Here is an 8715-nt window from a genome sequence, read left to right as displayed (position 1 = left end):
CCTTTCAGGCCTGGTCCCTCCCAACTGCCCTCCCCTGCTGGCCTGATCACCCACAATTGCCCTCCCTGCTGGCCATGTTGTGGCGGCCATCTTGTGTCCACATGGGGGTGGCCATCTGGTGTGTTGGAGTGATGATCAATTTGCATATTGCCCTTTTATTAGATAGGATGTTCAAAATCACTAATCATTCCTGAGATGCAAATCAAAATGACAGTGACTTATCACCTCACACCTGTCATAATGGCTGCCATCAACAAATCAACAAATGACAAGTGTTGGTGAGGATATGGAGAAAAGGGAACCCTAGTACACTGCTGGTGGGAATGTGGACTGGTGCGACCACTATAGAAAAGAGTATGGAGTTTCCTCAAAAAATAAAACATGGAACTGCCATTTGACCCATTGATCCCACTTCTGGGAATATATACTAAGAAACCTGAAACAACAATCAGAAAAAAATATATGCATGCCTATGTTCATAGCAGTACTATTTACAGTAGCTAAAATCTGGAAACAGCCCAAGTCCTCATGAGTAGATGAGTGGATAAAAAGCTGTGGTACAATTACACAATGGAATGCTATAGGACTATAGAAAGGAGGAACTCATCTTTTGCAACAGCATGGATGGACAGACTATTATGCTAAGTGAAATAAGCCAGTTAGAGATAGATAAATATCACTTGATCTCACATGTGTTATCTAATGAACAAAATAAACTGGTGAGCAGAATAGGATCAGAGTCATGGATACATGGAATAAATGGACAGATCTCAGAAGGGATAGGGGTGGAGGGAACTGGAAAATATTTATCAAAAAACATATATTCATAGCCCATGGACACACACAATAATGTGGTGAAGGCTTGGGGTGGGATGAGGTCTGGATGGAGGGGGGTAAAGGGTGGAATGGGGAGATCTATAATAATATCAACAACAAACATTTTAATTAAAATGAATAAATAATAAAAGAGAGTACATCAAAAATTAGAAATAGCCCTAGCCGGTTTCACACAGTGGATTGAGTGTTGGCCAATGGGATGAAGGGTCTCAGGTTCGATTCTGGCTAAGGGAATGTACCTTGGTTGCAGGCTCAATCCCCGGTCAGGACATGTGTGGGGGGTGACAAATCAATGTGTCTTTTTCACATCTATTTTCTATCTGTCTCTCCCACTCCCTTCCACTCTCTTTAAAATCAATGGAAAAATAACCTCAGTGAAGATTAAAACAATGAAAAACAAATTCATTGACAGGAAGACAATGTCCATCCTTAGGAAAAATACCAAGGTTGCATACTATAGGAGAAAGAAACTGATAAAGAATTACATACAAGTCATTAAAGAATTATAAAATCAGATATCAACTACAAGAAGCTTGTGAGGAGCAGTATTGATAGTTGCTACATTGTATTATCTAAAATGTCCACTCAATAATAATATGAGATATTCACAGAAACATGAAAATGTGACCCATACACAGAATGGGCAAATAGAAGTTACCTTGAAGGTATGTTGGACTTACCAGATAATGACATAAAAAATAACAGATATGTTCAAATAGCAAAAATTCATATTAAAAATTAAAAGAAGGTATGATGGCAATGTTTCATAAGATAAAAAATGTCAGTAAAGAGAAATTATAAGACTCAAAAGGAAATTCTTGAATTGAAAAGGAACCCTCGTGCAATGCTGGTGGGAATGCAGACTGGTGTAGCCACTGTGGAAAACAGTATGGCATTTCCTCAAAAAAATTAAAAATGGAACTACCATTTGACCCAGTAATCCCACTTCTAGGAATATATCTCAAGAAACCAGAAACACCAATCAGAAAGGATATATGCACCCCTATGCTCATACCAGCACAATTTACAATAGCTAAGATTTGGAAGCAGCCTAAGTGCCCATAAGCAGATGAGAGGATTAAAATACTTTGGCACATCTACACAATGGAATACTATGCTTCAGAAAAAAAGAAAGAATTCTTACCATTTGCAACAGCATGGATGGACATGGAGAGCATTATGCTAAGCGAAATAAGCCAGTTGGAGAAAGATAAATATCACATGATCTCACTCATTTGTGGAATATAATGAACAACACAAACTGATGAACAAAAATAGATCCAGAGACAGAGAAGCATTGAACAGACCGTCAAACTTCAAAAGGAAGGCAGGGGAGGGTTGGAGGGGGGGTAAGAGATCAACCAAAGGACTTGTATGCATGCATATAAGCATAACCAATAAGCACAGATACTAGTGGGGGTTAGGGCATGTGCTACGGGGTAGGAGTGGTCTGGGAGAGGTCAATGGGGGCAAAAGGAGACATATGTAATACTTTAATCAATAAAGAATAAAAAAAAATAAAAATGTACCTTGATGTAATATATATTTATATCATCCGGGGGGAAAAAAACAAACAAACTGAAAAACACACCCCAAGACCCAAAACTGTCAGGTTTCTATGTCTTAATCCAAAAGATAATGAATTACTAAATAAAAATACATAACATATAAAAAAAGTACAATAATCTAAATGAAAACATTTTATTGGGGATCAACAGATTTGAACTGACAGAAAAAGAGTCTGAAATTGAAGAGAGAGTGATAGATACTATGCAATCTGTACAACAAAGAGGAAAAATAGGAAACAAATTCAGAGAGCTCAGATAAACCTGGACACTACAAAGCTAACCAACATACTATTAATGTGAGTACCAGAAAGAAAAGAGACAAAAAATTGTAGAAAAAATGTATTCAAATAAAGACTTAAAACCTCCCAACACCATTTGTTGAAGAGACTGTCTTTTATTCACTGTATGCTCTTGCCTCCTTTGTTAAATATTAATTGACCACAATGGTGTGGATTGATTTCTGGGCTCTCTGATCTGTTCAATTGATCTAGTAGTATATGCTTATTCTTGTGCCAGTAGTACCAGGGCGTTTTGATTATAATGGCAAGTTTTATAAAAATGAAAGCCTCATTTTTATCAGGAATTGACAAGTGTTATTTAACACTTTCTAGATTTATCTATAATAAAAAAGACAGACAATGATAAGTGTTAGTGAAGATGAGGAGACATTGCTTGTGGAAACATAAAATAGTCCAGCTGCTTTGGAAAACATTTTGGCAATTTCTCAAAATATTAAACATATTTATTATTCTACACCTAGGGATATATCAAAAAATAAACAACAGGTGTTCAAACAAAAACTTGTACACATATATTCATAGAAGCATATTCACAATAGCCATGAAACAACTGGAATGTCCTTTATCTCATAAATAGATGAACAAAATGTGGTATGTCAGTAGAATGAAATATCATTCAGTCATAAGAAGTAATGAAACATTTATATACGCTACAACATGGGTGAACACTGTAATCATTATGTGAAACAAGCTAATTAATAAATACCACATATTTGATTCCTTTTATATGAAACTAGAAGCCTGGTGCACAAAATTCATGCACGGGGGGAGGGTCCCTCAGCCCGGTCTGCACCCTCTCCAATCCGGGACCCTTCGGGGGATGTCTGAATGCTTCTCGCAATCCAGGACTGCTGGCTCCTAACTGCTCTCCTGTCTGTCTGCCTTATCGTCCCTAACCCTTCTGCCTGCCTGCCTGATCACACCTAACCACCTCTTCCTGCCTGCCTGATTGACCCTAACTGCTCCCCTACCGCCCTGATTACCCCTAACTGCTCCCCTGATGGCCTGATCGCCCCTAACTGCTTCTGCTTCACCCCACACCCAGGACCCAGGATTCCCTCCTCTGGCCAGTCGCAGGCACCCAGGACTTGGGCTTCCCTCCCTCTGGCCAGCCACAGGCACCCAGGACCTGGGCTGGCTTCACCCAGGCTGGTGGCAGCTGCAAGGGACTGTGAGCAGGCATCATTTCCCAGGTCCCAGCGGCAGGAGCCTGGGACCACGGTGCGGGCAGCTTGTCCCTTTCCTGGGCTGCAGCCATAGGTGCTGGCACCTGGGACTGTGAGGCGTGCTGGCTCCTGTGACCACAGGGACCGTGGGACATGCAGCTTGTCCTTCTACCAGGCCGCAGGTGCAGGCACTGGCACCCAGGACCACAAGGTGGGTGGCTTGTGCCTCTCCCGGGCCACAGGTGCAGGCACAGCCGCTGGCACCCGGACCATGGGGTAGGCAGCTTGTCCTTCTCCCAGTATGCAGCCTAGCTGGTCCCCATTCCTCTCTCACGAGCTCATTTGTGCCTGACTGGTCCCCATTCCTCTCTGCCCAGTGTTGAGTGTCTGAGCCATTATGGCGTTATGGCGTGAGGGCGTGATGACCATTTGCATATTAGATCTTTATTATATAGGATGTCCACAACAGCTAAATATACAAAGACAGAAAGTAGATTTGTGATTTCCTAAAGTTGAGAGTGGAGGGAGGAATGTGGAATAACAGCTATTGGGTATGAGGTTTCTTTTCAGGGTGATGAAAATATTCTAAAATTAGATTGTGGTGATTGTTGTACAACTCTGTGACTATACTAAAAACCATTGAATTTTACAGTTAAATGGTGTTTTATGGTTTTTGAATTAGATCTCATTAAATATGTTTTTTAAATGTAATACCAGAAGAGGAAACACTACATAAGATGGTATAACTGGATATTCTAGTTTGAATACTGGATTCTGTATGGCTCTCATTCCCTGGCTGCTGGTATTGAACTGTTCCAATTGACTGCTTTTGGCCCAATTGTTTTTGTTTTTTTAATGACTCAGTAATTCTGGAAACCTAGCTCAGCAGATCTGTGTGCTGACCCCAGAAAGTAATGAAATGTCTATATTGTTTTCAGGACAAACCTGTGTTTTTAGGTGCCAATGAGAGTTAGACAGTCATCAGAAAGGATGGCTGAATAACCCTCCAATTGAACGATTTAGCAATTGATAAAATTGGCCTTTCCACAATTAGACCAGCCTTCAGTTTTATAAGTGATTTGTAAAACTGGATTAGAATATGAAACCTGTATTTTACCATTAGACTTCATCACCCTCCTCCCATTTATAATTTGTTTCCATACTTGATGAAAGCAGTGGTAATCCATTTAGCAGTTTCAAAATAATACAAGGAGAGAAGCTAAACAAACAAAAATAGTTACTAGCCTTACAGATTTATGAAGGCTAGACTAGACTCTATGTCCAAGATGGTCAACTCACATGGATGACAGCTGATGCCATCTGTCAGCTGGAAATATAGCTGTAGCTGTCAACCATAAAACTACACATGACCTCTGTATTTATCATGGGCATTTCATAACATGGGGAAATATATATCAAACTCTCTCTCTCTCTCTCTCTCTCTCTCTCTCTCTCTCTCTCTCTCTCTCTCTCTCTTCTTTTTCTATCATGCCAACTTCCAACCCCAAATAATTTCCCTTGACATACAAATAAACTCTAGGACCAAAAAAAAAAACCCCGAAAAAAAACACAACAAACATTTTCTTATTCCCCACTCCAGCTATTGCCACACCTATCTCCTGATTTCAGCTATTCTTAAGATGTATCTTATAAATTAATTTTGTTTTTATCTCAGCATACCATAACTCTTTTTTTTCCCTCCTTTAACAAAATTCTTTTATTTCCACCTCTTGTCCTTCTCCACACTGTTCTCCACATTATTGCCAAGGAAGTGTTCCAGGTGTTTTCTTCTGAGTCGAGTGAGATACTGCTCTTTTAATCTTGGCTGTTTGTGGGCATCACCTGGAGAGTTTAAGCAATTGCTTATGCTTGGATTCCACTTTCAGAGTGTGGACTGGGTATTGGGATGTTTACTAGTAAAAGTTCTCCCAGGTAATGCTAATGTGTGGCCAAGATTGGAAATGAACCCATCATCCTCTGAGTACTTCTTTCACCAGTCTCTACCCTTTGCCTACGGACAGATTCCATTTCTCTTACTGGATTGAGTTTCTCAAGGGCAGTGACCATTTCTTATTCTTTTTTTTTTAATAGTAAAGTCTCTGGAGTCTGACCATCTAAGATTAACATAGCATGGACTCATAGGTTCTTACCATCTTATTGTCTTATACCAATGGTCAGAAACACAAGTTAAAAAATAATTTGTGTTTGTGTTAAAGAATAAGTATCATCTTTGACTAGTTCCTGATTTTAAGAGGAATGTATCTCAAGGTTGTCCATTAAGTACAATTTTTGCTGTAAACTTTTGAATATAACTATTTATCAAATTCAGTAAGTTCTCTTTGATTCAAATTATTATGAGAATTCTACTGAGATAATGATCATATTTCTCCTTTAAAGTTCAATATGGAGTATAAATCCCCTAATGTTGAAACTATACATTTTATGATACATTCTTGAGAAAAAAATCTATCTGAAAATATGTTTATAAAATATAATCATTGGATTTACTTAACTCAGATGTGATTTCTATGTTTATGGGTGAAGTAAACATATAATTTTATTTTATTTTAATATCCTTAAAAGTCTTCTGGAGCCAAGGATGTATACTACCATATAAAATTGTCAGCTTTCCTTTTGTTAAATGTGATTTATTTCTCCCCTTTATTTGTTTTACATAGTGTATTTCTTGTTTTATTTTTGTTCATTACTGCATTACATTGTATAGATAAAATGTCTTTTGCTAGTAGAAGCTGAAATAACTTATTTTTATTGTTCTCATTGTTTTTTTGTGGGGTTTCCAGTTGTTCAGTAATTAATCAACTACTTCTGTAATTTTGCTTCACACTCTATACAGAGAGAACTTATTTATTTTTTTAAAGTTCTTCCATCCCCCATCCACCTCCCCTTTGGCAATAATCAGCTTGCTCTCTCTATCTATGGGTCTGTTTCTGTTTTATTTTGTGCATTCATTTGTTTCGTTTGTTTTAGATTCTACATTTAAGTGAAAACATGCAGTATTTGTCTCTTTCTGTCTGACTTGTTTCACTTAGCATAACACTATCTAGTTACATCCATGTTATTGCAAAAAATATTTCATTTTTTATTGATAAGCATATTTTATTGTGATATGTATACCACATTTTATTTTTGTGTTTTTCTATCAATGGATATCTATATTTCTTCCATATCTTGGCTATTATAAATAACTAGAAGCCCGGTGCACAAAATTTGTGCATGGCGGGGTGTGTGTCCCTCAGCCCAGCCTGTACCCTCTCCAATCTGGGACTCCTGGAGGGATGTCCGACTGCCCGTTTAGGCCCGATCCTGGTGGTATCGGGCCTAAACGGGCAGTTGGACATCCCTCTCACAATTCAGGACTGCTGGCTCGCAACTGCTCACCTTCCTGCCTGCCTGATTTCCCCTAACTGCTTCTGCCTGCCAGCCTGATCAACCCCTAGCCACTCACCTGCCAGCCCGATTGATGCCTAACTGCTCCCCTGCCAGCCCGATTGCCCCTAACTACCCTCCCCTGCCAGCCTGGTCACCCTTAACTGCCCTCCCCTGCCAGCCTGGTCACCCCTAAATGCCTTCCCCTGCAGGCCTGGTCCCCCCAACTTCCCTCACCTGCTGACCTGGTCACCTCTAACTGCCCTCCCCTGCCAGCCTCATTGCCGCTAACTGCTCTCCCCTTCTGATCTGGTCCCCCCCAACTGCCCTCCCCTGAAGGCCTGGTCACCCCTAACTGCCCTCCCCTGCAGGCTTGATCGCCCCCAACTACCCTCCCTTGCAGGCCTGGTTCTCCCCCAACTGCACGGCCCTGCTGGCCTGATCGCCAACAACTGCCCTCCCTTGCAGGCCTGGTCCCTCCCAGCTGCTCTCCCCTACTGGCCATCTTGTGGTGGCCATCTTGTGTCCACATGGGGGCAGCCATCTTGTGTGTTGGAGTGACAGTCAATTTGCATATTTCTCTTTTATTAGATAGGATAGAGGCCTGGTACACGGGTGGGGGCCAGCTGGTTTGCCCTGAAGGGTGTCCCGGATCAGGGTGGGGGTTCCCTTGGGACATGGGGCGGCCTGGGTGAGGGGCCTGTGGTGGTTTGCAGGCTGGCTATGCCCCCCGGCGACCCAAGCATAGGCCAGGGTCGGCGGGAAGCAGGTATCTAGGATTTATTTACCCTCTATAATTGAAACTTTGTAGCCTTGAGCAGAGGCCAGGGCAGGCCAGAGCGGGCGGGAAGCTTGGCTTCCTCCATCGCCAGGGGCAACCCAAGCATCCTGCTCACTCTGGCTCTGTGGCCGCCACCATATTTGTTTGGATTTATTTATCTTCTATAATTGAAACTTTGTAGCCTTGAGCGGAGGCCAGGGCCGGCCAGGGCAGGGGGAAGCTTGGCTTCCTCCATCGCCAGGGGCAACCCAAGCCTCCTGCTCGCTCCAGCTCCGTGGTGGCCACCATCTGAGTTGGGTTAATTTGCATACTCACTCTGATTGGCTGGTGGGCGTAGCGGAGTGATGGTCAATTTGCATGTTTCTCTTTTATTAGTGTAGATTCTGCAGTGAACATAGGACATATTTTTAAAATAATTTTTGAATTAGTATTTTTGTTTTCTTCATATCAGTATCCAGAAGTGGTATTTCTGGGCCACATGGCAGATGTATTTTTTTTTATTTTTTAAAGAATCTCCATACTGTTTTATTTACTAGCTGTATTCAAAGTTCTCTCTGTTCCTTTTTAAACAAGCCCACAAACATTGCATAAATTTTGGGCACTAACAATGTTTAGCTAACTCTGGAAGTCAAGGAAGAAAGACAGGTTGCGGAGTATTAGAATCAGACAGGATTACT

The sequence above is a fragment of the Cnephaeus nilssonii genome, assembly GCF_951640355.1.
Source record: "Cnephaeus nilssonii genome assembly, chromosome: X".
Taxonomy (NCBI): domain Eukaryota; kingdom Metazoa; phylum Chordata; class Mammalia; order Chiroptera; family Vespertilionidae; genus Cnephaeus; species Cnephaeus nilssonii.
The sequence above is the reverse complement of the archived record's forward strand: the minus strand, read 5'-3'. Positions refer to the sequence as shown.